Here is a 16,191-nt window from a genome sequence, read left to right on the forward strand (position 1 = left end):
TTACCAGTAAGTTGTCCAGAATGAAAGGCCCGTTTCTGTTCCTGAGGTAAAATGGAAAGCTTCTCAACATTGCTTGGAACAGCTTTGGTGCCAAGACTGCCGGGGTTTCTATGTACTGGTCATGCAAAGTATGAATGTCAGGACAGGTTCAGGAGCTGCGTTTGAGTAAGCATGTTTACACGAGTGCGCGGCGTGGTGGGGATGCAGTCAGCCCAGAATGGGATTTGTGTGCATGGGAATGCGTATGTGTACATATGAAGGATTTTGGGGCCCTCTCTCAGGTCAAAGTTGATGTTTTTGCTCAGGAAAGGGATTCAGCATTCTTTTCTTTCTTAGCATTTTGTGTCTCTTTCAAAGTGAATGTAGGTTGTTGGAAGGTGCCAAGTTGCAAACTCTGGAAAAGGAAATCCTCAGTGTTGTCTAGCAGAGGCAGGATGGCTTGCAGCAAAAGCTTCTTCAGAAATGTCAGCCTCAAGCAGTCACATCCAGAATTTCTGCTTGCTTTACCTGCCCAGTTCTGAGAAAGCCTGCAGGTCTGCTGGTGCTGCTGTGTGGAGGGACTGATATCAAACCCTGCTATGATGGAGGCAGAGAAAACACAACCTAGCTGGAGTAGGAGGCCCTGGACAACAGCATTCAGGAGCAAATCTGGAAATTCAGAATAATGTGACCAGAATAATGTGACTGGCAAAAGGCCTTGCAGATTTCTGAGGTGTATCGGACTTATTAAATGCACTCTGGATCAAGTCACAGACAGTCAGCTATCAGTGTGGACACTTTTGATTATCTCATCTTCCACTGGAGAAAGCTGTTCTGTCTTACAAATAGGTGTTGAAAAGGAGCTAGTGTTTTTGTGTGGTTTTTGTTTTGTCTTGTTTTTTCATTTGTTTGGTTTTTGTCTTTCCTTTTACTCATCTAAGCACTCTCCTAGCAAGTTAGAATCCATGTTTTCTTATTATTTTCTATTTGTTTTTACTTTTGAATATTTTAAATGATAAAAAAAATCATTTTCAGATTTCCCTTAATTTCCCACTGATTCCCTGTTCTCATGGGAACTGAGCACTTCACTCATTACAGCCAGAACAGAAGCAAGTGAACGTACTCAGGAGTGACAGTAAAAAGTGCAGGAGGATAAGATGGGTAAAGGCGGTAGGTGAAACAGAGCAATAAGCACATCATTTAGGAAAAAATGTACTCAGAGGGTTTATTGCTTCATTAAACTAAATCAGAGTGGGGTTATTCTCAGGTTGTTTTCAGAAGCAATGAAAAATTAGTGGTGACAGATGGCAAAGAGGCGTGGGCTTCCTACATACTGGAAAAATAGATTGCCAGCCAATCTATGGTGCCATGGGTGGTGGAGCACGTGTTCATGTTAGGACAAGGCAGGAGCTGGAAATCTTTCAGCATCGCCATAGATTTAGAAAACCCACAGTGCCATCTTTGAGCCACACAGTGGTGAACGTTTTTATTTATAAAGCTGAAATCCTCTCAACGCCTGCCATTGTGCTGCTTTCTAGATGCATCTGTGCCATTTTTTTCGGCATAAAGGCTTGTAGGTAGAGAGGATATCTGTCATTAGACTTCTGGAGCTTATGTGCCTGAAAGTTTCTCTGCTGCTCCTTTTTATTTTATTTTTTTTTCCCCAGCTGCATCATTTAGTCTAAGAAAAGGTAATCCGTCTCGCAGATCCGTGTCTCAGGGTGCCCCCGGTATACATAGCCCCTTGTAGCACCACGGGAATGGATAAGGCTGGGAGGGATGTCCGGCAGCCAGCCTGGTCAGCTAAACCACATTGCCCAGGATTATGTCCAGTCAGAGTTTTAATAATTCTGTCTAGATAAGTCCTCTATGTACATATATACATCCTCTAACACAGTAATATTTGAACATTTATATACAAAAACAAACAAAAAAAACCCAAACACATTTCTTTTGAAGTCTCTGCTTCTATCCACGTTCTCCTTCATGTCTGTATCGCGTCTCGATATCTCTCCATCTCATAATTCTCTAGCATACACTGTAACCCCAGCCAAGTCCCTTAGACAGATATCAGGATGTGTATCTGAAAACAGAAGTTGCTCATTGTGCTGACTTTTTTTGTGTACCTGACTTTTAGTCGGATACATTCCAAGTAGCACATGAAACATGGTAAACTTCTCAGTTTCTTTTTAACATAGGAATGCAGTTCTGCCCTGCTTTTCCTTTCTGGTAAGGAAGCCAGGATGTACCAACAAGATGATGAGAGGTTCAGTAGCTTTCAAGCCTATCATCTGTAACAAGCATTTATTTACAGGTACAGAATTTCTTTCTCCTTGAATCACTTTCCCTACCCTGGCAGCTGGTGACATTTAAGTAACAGCTATATTTGTAGTCTAGCAGGTTAGGATTTTTTAACTTGCAAGATTTAACTTCCAGTTGGCTGAAAAATCAATTGTGAGATAGCTTTCATGTGATCCACAAGCTCTGCAAGAATCCAGCATGTTCCAGCAGTTTGTAATGTGAGCCAGCAATCAGCAGTGTAGATGTGCATGGATCTGCCCCATATATTACAAGAGAAGGACTAATGGAGAATGAAAAGGAGAAGAAATTCATTTAATCATTTGTGCTTTTTTAGCTTGTAGGAGCTTTTGTGGACTTGATGTCTGGGAGGTGACAGAAGAATATTCAGCGAATAAGTCAATATCATCATCCTGCACTCATCCCCATTTTTAGGCTTGTTGAATGATTTTTAGTTTCAGTGGTGGATGTAAAATTCATGTTACAGAAGGTAAATGGAGGGGTATAAGATGACAAATTAGCAGGATTATTAGAATGGCAGAGGGTAGAAATTTACATTCTTCTTTGGAACTTTGCTCTTGAAAGACTGTCCAGGCTTAAAGTTTCGAAGAGATCTGCCCCAGATTTTGCGGACTTTGTGCAAGTATATTTCAGCATTTGGGTTATTTGTAAGCTGACTATATTGCGTAGGTCATACATTCGGTATCACCATCATGCTTTGTGATGAGGCATCTTTAATTGTGTGGCACTTACTCATACAGCTGGGAGAGCCAAGATGAATAAAGGGGATATGATCAACTTGAGAAGATATTTGGTTCTTTGGGGAAAGGAGGAGGGAGAGTTGATGTTATTTAAGGGAAAACCAATGAATGTTTGGCACAGTCTTGCCAACTTTTGGTATTTCCTTTCCTGGCTATTCAAATTAGGCACTGTTGGCAAGAACAGGCAGACTGTGGAGATACTGCCGGAGTTTCATTTTCAGCCATGAAATGTCACTACCTGTTCCACTACCTAAATTTCACTGTCACTACCTGTTTACTCTTTCATGGCTATGGTTAGGAAGGTCACACCTTAAGCACCTTTGTCATATCTGCTGCATCAAATCTGGGTATCATTTCAATACATCTGTCCTTTGTTTCTAGTTGTCTTTCTTTGTAGTGAGTTTTACAGACCTCCAAAAGGCACAGGGAAGGTAACTGGTGGCAACAGCAGAAGAAAATGACCATAAACAGGCAAGCAAGCTCTTATTTGATAAAATCAGTATGGTTTCATCCTCACAGTTAGCCATGACTATCAGTGCTCCCATGCTGGTTCTCAGATCAGCACGTCGGTTTGTCCCCCAAGCTTTGCTTGGAGTGTCGGTGTCCCAGCCTTTGACAGATAGGAGTCTCTTTAACTGAGAGGAAATTTTGATCACGGTGTTCTCTCTGTACTCTACTTAAAGTGTTACCAGATCTGGAACAGTACCCGTGCCAGCCTCTTAAGGTGAGCAGAAGTGACCTCAGGGGTATTCACACTATCTAACTTCAGACATTTAATTTAGGTGCCCTGAGAGAGAGAGGTGTGATTTGGAGCACTGAAGTTAGGAGCAAAAATAAAATGCCTAATGTAGCCTGGATTAAGGGTGTGATTAACCATGTACCAACTCCCTTGCCCCTAGCCTGCACCACTCTGATAATTCATGACATTGCCACTGAAAAAGAAAATAAGATTTGCGAGTGCAGACTTGCAGCTTAGGAGTAGCAAAGTGCCATGGTGCCATGCTTGTGAGCACTTTTAAGAGGCTGGGCCTAAATCGTTAACTTGTCTAACTTAAGACATACGTGGCAGGAGAAATCCTGAGCCCAAACTTAGGTGCCTACAAGTTAGATGTCTGAAGTCTGAGCTAATTAACCGTTGCTTCCTCTGTAGACAAGGAGAAAAACAGGCATCCTCAGGGGTGACTTATTTTGTGGCTCAGCATCTCAGATCAGGTGGATTGCCCTAGCTCGGCAGTGGGTCCTAGCCCTCTTTATGGCACAGCATAGTGTGGGTTAGATATCTCGAGCTGGTGGTGGAAACAGGCAGTGCAGCTCTGCTGGGATGATACTCCGCTCACACCGGTTAGCTCAGCATTCTCCCTAGCAATTATTTCAAATTGCTAGATTTTAGATTGCTTCACAGTTTGCAGGTCACCGTTCTAGAAGGTTTTTTGCCCATTTCCTGGGCTTTGCAGGTTCTCATGAGAGGGGCAAAAATGGCCAACAAATCTGCATAATTGATACAACCGACAGGTTAATAAAAAAAAACCAACAGGAATCTTCCCACTAAATTCAGGGTTTTCGGGACATACTTATGTTCTGGAAAGAATACATCCCATTTAATCCCCATTAAACAAGTTAACAAAGAGTTTAACAGATTAACAAATGTATACTTTAGCCTTAAAACGAAATACCTATTTTTTGGACAGGGTAGTTCTTGTGATTATTCTGTGGCTTAAAGGCAGTACAGAAGTGGACCTTTAAAGGTTTTATGATGCGTTTCTGCTGTACAGTAACAGTAGTGCAAAGAGAAATCTCCTGATGGAAAGAGTGATAATAGTCCTTTTCACCGATTCTGGAAGGAAACACTGGGATTTTGTTATTTCTTTTTTGTTTGTTAACACCCATTTACATTATCATAAGCTGCTGAACTCTTGCAGCTTTATGAATTTCTCCTTTTCAGCTGAGCTATCTACAGTGGCAGTCTAGAGTCTTAGCTGAAATTACACCAATGTGAACTTTGTTATGATCTATTAATGCATTTGCTTTAGGTTGTTCAAGGAAATCCTTAGTTCTCAATAAATCTTTCTCAACATCAATAATAGCTAAAACAAACCTGATAGGCAGAAGGTCGTCTTCAAGTGAATGCTTCGAGTATCAGCTTGTTGGTAGTGACTGAACACTCTGGCATCTGATTTTCCAGTGGCTTCTGTGGCATCTTCTTTTCTCCAGTCCAGTTGTTAGCAAAAACATATTCTTATTTCAGTTTGGTCCCTAACAGAGTCCTGGCACAAGCTGTGGAGTGATCTGTCACTGTCCATGCCATGTCTTTTTTGTATACTCACATAGGATTTTACTCTCTAACACTGTTGATTTTTGTGCTTTTAAACAAGCACCAAATTCAATTTAAATTCAGAAAGCATGAATCTAAATTTCAAATGTATCTGGGAGAAAGGCAGATAAAGAGAATACGGCAAAGTCTGTAAAGCTTGAAGGATGCAGAGAAGGTGAGCTGAGAATGGCAGTGCCTGCAAAAATGGGGGTTAGCCAGCAAAACTAACAAGCACCAGATTTAAAGCAAAGAGCCGCACTCACAAAGCACATAGTTTAATTGTGAATTTCTGCCAAAGAATGACAGGGAAATCCAATGTATTTATTGTTTTTAAAGAACTAAGTACGTTCATAGAAGTTGGGGCCATGACAGGCTCTTAAATATTTCCATCCCTGGTTGCAAGAACCCAGAATCATGAATAAATGTCCTGCGTGTCTTTAGTTAATATATATATATATGTATATATATATAATACATATAATCTTGTTATCTTGTGTATGTAATGTCTTGGATTTGGACTGAAAAAGACTTTTCAATCAGAAGACTGAAAAAGACTTTTTCCCTCAGAAATTGGAATAATTGATAAGTAAACTATTTCGTAGGTAGAATGGAGGCAGGGCATGGCAGGTGTACTGAACATTTAGCCTTTGCAGTCCTGCCCAAAAGGATGAGTTTCCTCAGTGCTAGCAAACACGTAAGGTGAACTTGCAGATAAACCAAGACTGCCATTTGTTCCAGTCTGCCTCACTTCTGATAAACCAGGTTTCAGGATCTTCTGGTCATCAGAAGGGAATTCAGCATGGTTGCTAGCTATCCAAACCTCAGTAATGAGCAATGGTATGAGCATTTGTAGTGACAGATTTACAGTTGATCGTATATCAGTCTTCAGGTCTGGGACAGCTGAAGGGCTTTGTGAGAAATGCTGCTGCATTACAGAGGGCTCTGAAAGAGTACACAGGCCTACAGCAAGATGCGGAACCAAGCCAGGCTGAACCCTCTGAGGAATCATTATAAGCCTAAAAGTAATGTCCTAGACAGGTTAATGAGTTCCTTCTTCCAGTGGGTCAAAGATACTACTTGCTTGAGATGGATCAGGTGAGATTGACCTTTCAGGATTTGGGAGCTGATGGTGAGGTAGTAATAATTAGTGTTAGACTCTTTAGATTCCTGGTCTCTGGTGAGTAGAAAGACTCAGGGCTCAATGGTCAGGGCTTAGCAGTTCTGGGTTCTGTTCTCCGCTTATCTGCTTCAGCTTGGGTAAGTCTCATTGTAGGTGTTATTTTGCAGAGCACTTTGAGGCAGCCCTCAAGACCAGGTTGGCAAAGAGAATAGCACATTCTTCAGATGAACTCTGAGGAGCCATCTGGGGACACTACCAAGCATAAGGCCCACAGGTTGCTCAAGGGCCACCTGCAAAGCCTTTGAATGTGTTGGAGGTAGGTTGGAGAGTACATTTGTGCTCCTGGGAAACACAGCCGCAGCCTGCCTTCTGACAACGAAGTCAATTCGCCCATCCTTAAGAAAGCTGTAAGGAAAAAGCAGTATGTGGCTGCAAGAGGAGAAAAAATAATGGCTCACCTAAGCCTTTTAACTCTCCAGCTATCATATGAGGAAGGTGAATGACAAGGAAAAATGAAAGCTTGTGTGCAGGTGCGGAGAGGAGAGGTGCCAATTAATACTCTGAGGCGGTGGAGGCAGTCTAAGGTGACTGAGACAGAAAGAAAGTGATGAAAGGTCTTTCTAAGAAAAAACAGAGTATGCCTGTGGCACATTGAGTTTGACAAAGGTGGTACAGACATCCAAGAGATGAGGCCTTGGCGGAGACACCAAGATAAAGCATTGATATAAATGAAGTAGGTGGAAATCAAAAAAATATTTTTGATTTTGCTCAGAGCTGACAGGAACCAATTCAAAAGTAGAGAAGGTGATTTTCTACTAGGCCAGTTCTAGCAGGAACTGGAAGAAAAGACTTGATGGCAGAGTGAGTACAGAGAGGACTAGAGAGAGGACTGTGAGGAATAGAGTAGGTCAGTAAACTGGAAAAGCAGATGAGTATGAAATGTAAACGGGAGTGTGACTGAGGAGGAATTGAAGTATTTTGGATTAGAAAGCTAGATAGGACCAAAGTCTATGGAACAGGGTCTGTGTATTTATGGACTATCAGTAATGGTTTTGTTAGGGACGGAAGAGAGGAGTCAAGATGAATTTGAGGAGTCATGGGACAACAGGGTTGAATGGAGAAGGTCAAGAGTAGCTAAGTGAACTTCCCCAGGCTGAACAAAGAGTGTTGAAGGCCATCTCAGTAGTGGATGACTGGACAGAGGGTTGCTAAGTCCAGAAGACCTGCAGGGTGGGGAGAGCAGGGCAAGTCCAGAGTGGCAATACGGGAACTGTGAGAAGTGACCAGGAAGAAACTCATTGAGGGGAATTGCCCAAAAGTGGTGAAACACTCTGTAGGTTTTATTAAAATTCCTCAACAGAGCTGCAGAAGCTATCATGTCCATCCTTTTAGTCCACAGCAAGTCTGAAGATCTGTGTGTTAGTTTAAATCACTCTCAAACTGTTCTAAGCCATTTTGCTTTGAAACCAGCGTAGGCCTTGGCTCGGCTGACTGGCAGTGCGCTAAGATGCAGTCATTTGGTCTCTTGTAGGAATTCTGAGGATGGATGGAGCAAAATCACCACAGCATTTTGGCTATGTCCAGTGGCAGTGGCACATCTGTGGGTGCCAGTTCCTTGGCTGGCCTGAAGCTGTTTCCACGTCTGCTCCTCATCAGACACCTTTGGATTTAGAAAGCACATCTGTGAGAGCTGGGATAGCTGTAACGACATGACATCTAGTTTGTTAAACCCTACCGGGTGTGAAGGAAGTGTTAATCCTGTGTGTAACTGTTCGGCAGCGGGTGTTGCTGTGGTTCTCCTATAAACTGTACCCAGGGGAGCTGGCAGTTTTGAGTTCAACACCACCAGCACGTCAGACCCTTTGGTCTGCTCCTCCTGGCTGCTTTTGCACGAGTCCTGCCCTCACACAGCGGCCTCTCCTGCTGAGTGGTGCCCCTGTTTTTTCTGTGCAGCTGTGTCAGTGGGCAGCACTTGGTTGCATTAGTGGAGCCAGCTGGAAAACGCACATCTCTTGAAAGCTGTCATCTCTGGTTTGAACCTGTCTTTGTCCCAGCATCCCCTCCACATGCTGCCACCACCTGCACTCTCCAAATGGCCTCAGCACAGCAGCCAGTGGCCTTGGGCTCGTGCTCCCAAAGGCAGGTTTCTGTGGTATATGGCCTGCCTGGCCAGCACAGCATCGAGTTACAGTCAGGCCCCCGCAGGAATGCAGGACCCTGCCAGTATGACCTGTTCAGATATCCCAAGCAACAGCAGGAGTCATTGACAGTCTTTAAACCAGAGAGGTCAAGTTAATGTCACAGCGCACCTTTGCCAAAAGGAAGGCTTCTGAAAGTGCAGTCTGGGGGAGATGGCTGGATATGTTTTTCCCGTCTGTTCTGTATTTTTCCATTCCTTTGTTTGGTTGTTCTGTCCCACAGCTCAGCACTAACCTGCTGAGAAAAGGTCAGGTTTTGTATGCTGGAGGGCAGTAGAGAAGTCCGGGTCAGCCAACCTTTTCATTGCTTGCTCAGGTGGTCTTTTGGGGTTGTTTGTAGCCCCTGGCTGCTACAGGATGGGTAACAAAATACAAAGAGACCTCTGGAGGGCAGACAGAGATCAGCAAAGAGCCCAAATAGCAGTAAGTCCATCCTTTGGGGAGGTCTGCACGTTGAACAAGTTTTCTCGGCTCAGGTCCTGATCAGCTGCCTGGGCTTGCCATTTGAGTAAGGAACATGAACCAGCTCCCATGCAAGGAAATTTAATAAGCCACAGCTGTGCCTGGAGACAAAAGAAGCAGATTACTAGGAGCTGAGTTCAGAGGTTTATTTCACAGGCATATGAAGAGTGACCCTGAAGGGTGCCTGCTTGCAGGAAAGCCCTGTCTATGAGCTGACTCGAAATGCAAACCTGCTGTTAACAGCATCAGCACACAGGCTGCTGGACTTACAGCTGATCCAGCATAATCCAAGGGCTAGGAAAACAATCTAACACATCCTTCATATTAAATACTAGTGTGAGAGCTCAAAAGTCACTTGTATCCCTGGTTTCTGGTTCATAGCTCCAGCATGGGGTTTTGTTGATAGGCTGCAGGACTGTCTGCGCCATCGGTGCTATTTGCAGTGAGCAAAGCAAGGGGAGTCGGCTGGCTTCAGCCAGCAGACCTGCAAACTGACTCCCAGCCTCTTGTATCTCTGACACGGCTCTCTTCCTTAAGTCATATTCATTTAGAGGCTTATGGCACAGGCAGGATGAGTACAGAGCATGCAAGGCATGGTAAAGAGCCCAGACGATATTTGGAGATTGGTTAAACTATGATTTCTCCGCTGCTTTCATCTTCTGTCTACCCAAGTACTGAGTCTGAGCTGGATCCTGTGCTGAGCAGGGGAAGGGCAGTAGGCACTCCAAACAGTGTAATGAGAGAGGAGGCACAGTGAGAAGCTATCGACAGCAGGGGCACAAAAAATAGCAGCAGCATATAGTTGATGTACACAGGATCAAAACGGATATATTGTATTTGAATTAAATCAAATTAGAACTTTGTTCTTTTCTCCTTATGATTGTAAAAAATGGGTTCTTTATTTGAAGCTTCTTTTATTTATTTTTCTCTCTCTAAATCTTTTTCTTAGTACTTAAAAATCAGATGCCACTTCATGATCTCAGTGGAATTACTTCCTTTGTTATTCCAAATATCAAATGATCAAATAATCCAGCACCTGGGGATCAAAGTAGTCAGTAATTCCACTGAGAAACTCTGTGAACCCTTAAAGAAATCCATAATGTCATTTCACCCCATTCTACCCCAATTCACTTTTTTCTATATGTGCCATGTTTGCTGCATTTAATAGCTTAGAGGACGCTATCCAATGCATTGGGGTATTCGCATGCACCATTCAGCTGGAAATGGGGAAGCCGTGTCAACATTGCAGGCACTGGTTAGCAGAGGGAGGGGATTCCCATTTCGCCTCAGCAGCAAGGATATGCTTTTTCAGTGCAGGAAGGTGAGATCCAGCTCCTGAAGACCTCCACATATCTGCAGGCAGCTCTGATGGGTGCAGCTGCAGGGGAGCATCATCTGACTGGGCTGCAGTGCAAATGGCTGTGTATCATTAGGGTTTAAACCCTTTATATACAGACGCCTCTAATATTTAATTACTCTAAATGTATCAGTCATCGTGTCTTCAAGAATGTTTGCAGGTTTGGGAGCAGCTTTATTCTTTGTTGTTTCTCTGTGTGCACGTCAGTCACATTAGTGGTGTCTTTTAGAAGGATGGACAGTGGCTGTTTTTGCTCTTTTTCCCAAACTCTGGAGCAAGCAATACCAATTTGCAGTTATCTGAATGTTGCTTTTTTAAGGAAAAAAAAAAAAAGAGAGAGAGAGAGAGAGAATGACTTAGCTCTTGGAGTGGTTTTGTAGTAGCATAAGTGAAGGACTTGCAGTGGATGGGATGGCGAGCACTTTGCCGGGTGGAGTGGCTGAAGGCAGCAGATTCTGCTGTTGAGAGCAGGAGGGTTCTGGTTGTGTCTTCATGATATTTGTGGTGTTAATCATAGTGATGACCAGGAAAGCCCCAGTGCTTAGTAACCTTCTTTCAGAGAAAAGGGACGAGTCAAGGGGGCACCCACCTGAGGTTGTTACTCTTTTTTGTTTGTTTTGTTTTGTTTCTGAACAGGAGAAAACCACTCCTCCTGGAAGCACTGAGAATATTGTGGAAGAGATTGGTGAGTTGGGCCAAACTCTGAGATTATGGCCAGAGAAATCTTTCTCCAATGCAGTTATTTGCTTTTGCCACTTCAGCCAGGAGTGGTGGTGAAAACACTCCTGGCTTTGCCATCTCATGCATGAATATCTGCACTCCCAGCCAACTATTCAGATTTCTTCCTAGTTAGCACCCAGAGTCCAGCTGCAAGTGCTGTGCATTGCCTGCTAGGCAAGCGGGCGCTTCCCTGCAGCTAGTTTTTGAAGGAAAGCAAACCTACAGGGAAATCAAACAAAGAGCTGTCCTGGGGCATTGGTTTCATGAGGGGTTCAAAGGCCAAAAGACTGTTTTCCTGAACACTGAGGTTATGCCTATAGGGTCCTAAAAATGGGGTCTGTGAGTAAAAGCTGCTTCCTGTCCCACTGGCCTAGCAGATAGTCTGCAAGGAAGCGTGGCACTGCAGCTGGCATGCTCTGGAGAGCGTGGTCCTAGCCCTGACCCACCACAGCCAAGGACTCCTCAGAAAGCAGATGGCAGTGAGGGTCTGGATATTTTTCAGTCCTGCTTTCCTTTTTCCTCCCATTGGTCTCCTCCAGCCATCCACCTCAGCCATCAGCGGCTGCAGCCACACCACCAGCACCCACCCACTAGCACCCCAATGCCCAGCTCTGCCTGCCCAAGGAGACCTGGCTCAGAAGCTCTTCCTTAAGCTTTTTCTTCTCAGCCTGATTTGCAAATACATTATTGATTTCAAACCCTTAAATTTTATATTCTCCCCTTCACATGACCCTTCCTTCATGTGAAGGCAATGAGACCAGAAGTTGAGTCTTCAATGGGCAGAGCCGGTCAGATGGAGGTGGGTTTTGCCAGAATGAAAGCTGAGGGGGGCTCATGCTTATCCCAGCCCTTCTGCAATCAGTGGGTTTCAAAACAGCCCTCAACAAAATGTAGCTCAGACCTGCTTTGGTGGCAGCTTTTGGAAGCTTTGTTTTGTTGCTTATGTCCACAACTGCAGCAAGTATTTTTGAACAAAATGAAGTAATTAAACCCATGTTTTGTTTTACAAGAAATCTTCCGTTGCCAAAAGACAAACATTTATTAGTAACAAGATAACCTTAGTGCAGATTCTGGTCTTACATGGAAAATATTTAAACCTTTCCACCTCCAAATCTACTTTTTTCTCCCTTACCTTTCTCCAGGTGTGGTTGTTCCCTCTTAGCATTTTGTGGGAAAACAGAGTTGACTCCCACTGGCCCCCTGCACTTGGCATCACATCTACGGGGGTGTGCTCTAGATAGACACAGTCACTTGTGGTTAAGAGCATTGCAGGTGCAAGTGTTTAAATACTTCTGTAAGGTTAAATACTTAGTCCTATTGTGAACATCCTTGCAAATGTCTGCCTTTGGTTTGCAGCACCTATCCTAGAGGATCTTTGAATCCCAAGGATCCACTCACCAAAAGCTTACTGAAAAACAGCTCTCCGATCTGCTAGGCCATGTGATGGATGATTTGACCAGCTCTACCGCAATTTAGTATTGTGTGTGCGGAAGGGAAGGAAGCCCTCATAATTTTAGTTTCCTCTGTTTTATCACACACAGGTAAAGCCACTTCACCCACTTCCTTCCTCATTATGTAAACCCTACAGATTTGTGTTTGGAAAGCACACTTTCTTTATATGCATACTTATGCTAAATGCACACACACATACACATTTAACATAATAAGTATGTATACCACTTCACAGTGGTGAAATGTGTGTGAACACAAGCACAAGCACAGATTTTCAGTTCACCAACTGGCAAGGAAGGGCCTGAAAAGCAACGAGCTGATGGCAGCTCTCCAAAGAGGGAGTCACTTCTGGCCATTTGGTTTGTGCTCTACTGTGCTGTCTGAACCCGTGTGAGAAATACAGCAGGTGAAGTGCTTCTTAGGAAAGCAGGACGGATGGCTTCAGGTTCTGAAAGAGGGCATGCTGTGTTCATGAGCGTATGCAGCATGGAGGAGAAGGTAGGCCAAGAGCTAGGCCATGAAGCCATTCGGGGACCACTGCTGCTATGAGCACACAAGGGCAGCGCTCGTGTTGGAAGCCAGTGACTCCCCTGTGCTGGCTGTGTGGGGCCAGGTACAGTCCTGGTTTCAGAGGTCCCTCCTGGTTCTTGGAGAGTGCATTAGCTCTGGTCTCCTGCGCTGTGCAGTGGTTGTGATCTTCATGAGGACGATATGCTGGGTTTCCAAACATACCACTCAAAAAGAGGCACCAAACTAAAAAAAAAAAAAGAAGTATAATCAAGCTTGAGACGATAAAGGCATTTTCAACCAAGGAAAGAGGGCTCCAACATAGCTTTCACAACTTTTATATGAGATTCAGCACTCGGGGTGCCATTCCTAACCTCTCACAGCACCTAATCCCCACCAGCAGCTATTGCCAGACAATCCCCTGGCCCCCAGGGCCTGCTGAAAACTGGAAGGAGCTTATCAACAGAGGTCTATCTTTCTTTGTCCTGCTTCCAGAGCAAGCGGTTCAGGAGACGGTAGACACAGATCTCTATGTGAGGAGAAGACAGCGCCCGACTGCTTCCAGGAGATACCGTGAGGGTCACCGGTAAAGACAGTTCTCCATGAGCACCCTTGTTTTGGCTGTAGTTGTCCTTGTCACCTCCTTCCTTTCTTTCCTTGCTCTTCTGGACTCTCTTTCTGCTAAGCTCAGTTGTGTCCTTTATGGGTTTTGGGGTGAGAGGACAACTGTTGGTGGCTCCGTGGGGGAGGTTTGTGGTGGCCCTGGGGCAGAGGGTGCTGCTGCAGGAGGCAAGAGCAGCTGCAGGAGTGGGCTAGGGAAGGGTGAAGTTGTGGAGATGGGGAACGTTGAGGGACACAAAACTGTCCTGAGATACTTCTCCTCGTTTAATGTGGGGCAGGAACTCTGGCCATGTGGGAGGAGAAGAGGCGAGGAGAGGAGGTAGTATCTTTTTCTTCCTTGGCATGGGCCAGTGAAGGGAGTTTTCCATGGGTGGCCCAAACTGGCTGACATGTCAGCAAAGGCCCCATGTGGCCTCCATCATTCACTGTGCGTGTGTCTGGGGAGCAGGACAGGACCTTGGCTTGGGAACCTCAGTGGGAATGGAGGGGTCTTTCCCAGGGCGTTGTCTCTGGGTGGCAGCTGGGCCCTTGATGGAGCCCAGAGTCAGCATCCTGGTGGGCTGCAATGGCTGTGCCAAGTGAGACCCTGGGGACGACACCGTATTGACTGCAACTGTAATGACCGTCGTGCATTGTCCGAGCTATCCTCAGTCTCTGTGCAAAGATATTGGGAGTTGTGCTTTTGAGACACAGAAGAAAGGTTTTATTACTGTGGCAGAGCCTCTGTCCTGCAGGCTCATCTCTAAAAACCACCCATGCTGATAGACTAGAGCTGAACAGTTGTGTTACAGTGGGCTCAGTCCATAGTTTACCTTCACCTAATTGACAGGAAAGGAAGAAATTACACCTATGGAAACTCCATGTGGGCTCTTACAGCCAGGCTGTAAGACATAAACATAACATAATCATTACAACATAAAAAGATAGTCACACTGCTTTTTTGTTGTTTTGTTTTGGTTTGTTTGTTTGTTTGTTTTTCAGAAACCGTACATCCCCTTTGCTCTCCTTTTTCCTTAAGTGGCTGGGAAACCAGACAGACTGTCTGTGACTATCTTTTTATGTTGTATAGCCACTAAAAAGCACCTGCTTGGGATTTTTTCTTCTCTGTTTCAGTGGCCAACACTTATGCACTCAGAGAACATTTCTATAATCTGCAGCTTGGGGGAGCTTGGTTTCACGCTGCAACACACTGCAGTAGTGCTCTCTGTCTGCTGTAACGCACGGTGTGTAGATGAATGTATGTACGTATATAGATACGTGTGTATGTATTCAACTAGAGCATTCTATGCTCATTTCCACCTGCTTTAGCATGCATTAATTTGTGTGGGTTTCACAAACTAAATGCAGCTGAAAGTAGTTTACACGTGCACATTTATTGTTAGGTATTCCCACAGAGGGATATTTGTGAAGCATTATCTGTATACCATATACGATGTCATATACAGTATGTGTTGTGTGCATAGTATGTGTATGTAATGACACAGTTTAACCTTGCTTTGTCTCTGTGAGGTAAGTCATGCCAGATCCTGTCATGGCAATTTAGAGCTGACACGGAGTCCCTAAGCATCAGGTTATCTTGACAGCTGAAGTAACCTTCTTCAGGCACGCAAAGTATCTGCTAGTTTATAATTATAGCCCTTTCCTCAGCAGCTGCACCAGTGCAGTGTCAGTTCAGAGGATAGTGGGAAGAGGGTAGTAGGTGTGGGACCCCGGTCAGCAGTGTCAGCCACGACCTGCCACGTTGTGGTGGGGGCAGCTCGGTGTGACCTGCTTCCCCAGAGCTCTGCTGTGGGCAAAACTGTGTCCTGGGCACAGTGCTGAGCCTCACCATGGAGCAAGGGTCTGGCCGCAGGGCTCCATCATGGAGACCCTCAGCCAGTGCCCAGGAGTGGGCAGACGTTCAGGCAGCTTCCCCTTCTTGCCTTGAACATGCAGCAGAAGGGGCAGTAGATTCCCAGAGCCCATCTTCCAGGAGCTAATGAGCAGGGAAGGAGACATCCCTTTCTGCCAGGGTTGCCTGTAGCTGAAAGCAAGAACTTCTCATGCTTCCCAGAGTCAAGGGTTAAGTGTGTGTTTTGACCCCACTTTGAAGTAGGTGCAAACGTTCAAGCACTCCCTGGACAAACAGTCTCAGCTTTTCATAGCTGAAATGCTCTTCAAGAATGGGCACCGGGCCCCTGCATGCTGGAAGGGCCTTTGACAATCTGATCTACTGTGGCTGCTGGTTTGCTCATCTGTACTCTGTCACAGCTTAGCCCTGGTCTTAATTCATCCCAGTGTAAAGTCCAGCTTGGGACATTGAAGTCATTTGGGTTTTACACCAGTGCAACGAAGATGAGAGTTCAGGTTGGAGCTGTCAGTGTACAGCGTTCTGCAACTGGATTGGCAAAGAGCTGTCAGGTTGA

The 16,191-nt window shown here is 44.9% G+C and overlaps 1 protein-coding gene across 1 annotated transcript in view; it reads left to right on the top strand.

The window, feature by feature from the left end:
* Positions 1–16,191, top strand: part of C15H8orf33 (chromosome 15 C8orf33 homolog) — a 31,642-nt gene that overhangs the window by 11,674 nt on the left and 3,777 nt on the right. The gene's annotated exons all lie outside the window — the stretch shown is intronic.

Source organism: Anser cygnoides, chromosome 15 (assembly GCF_040182565.1).
Source record: "Anser cygnoides isolate HZ-2024a breed goose chromosome 15, Taihu_goose_T2T_genome, whole genome shotgun sequence".
NCBI classification, from domain to species: Eukaryota; Metazoa; Chordata; class Aves; order Anseriformes; family Anatidae; genus Anser; species Anser cygnoides.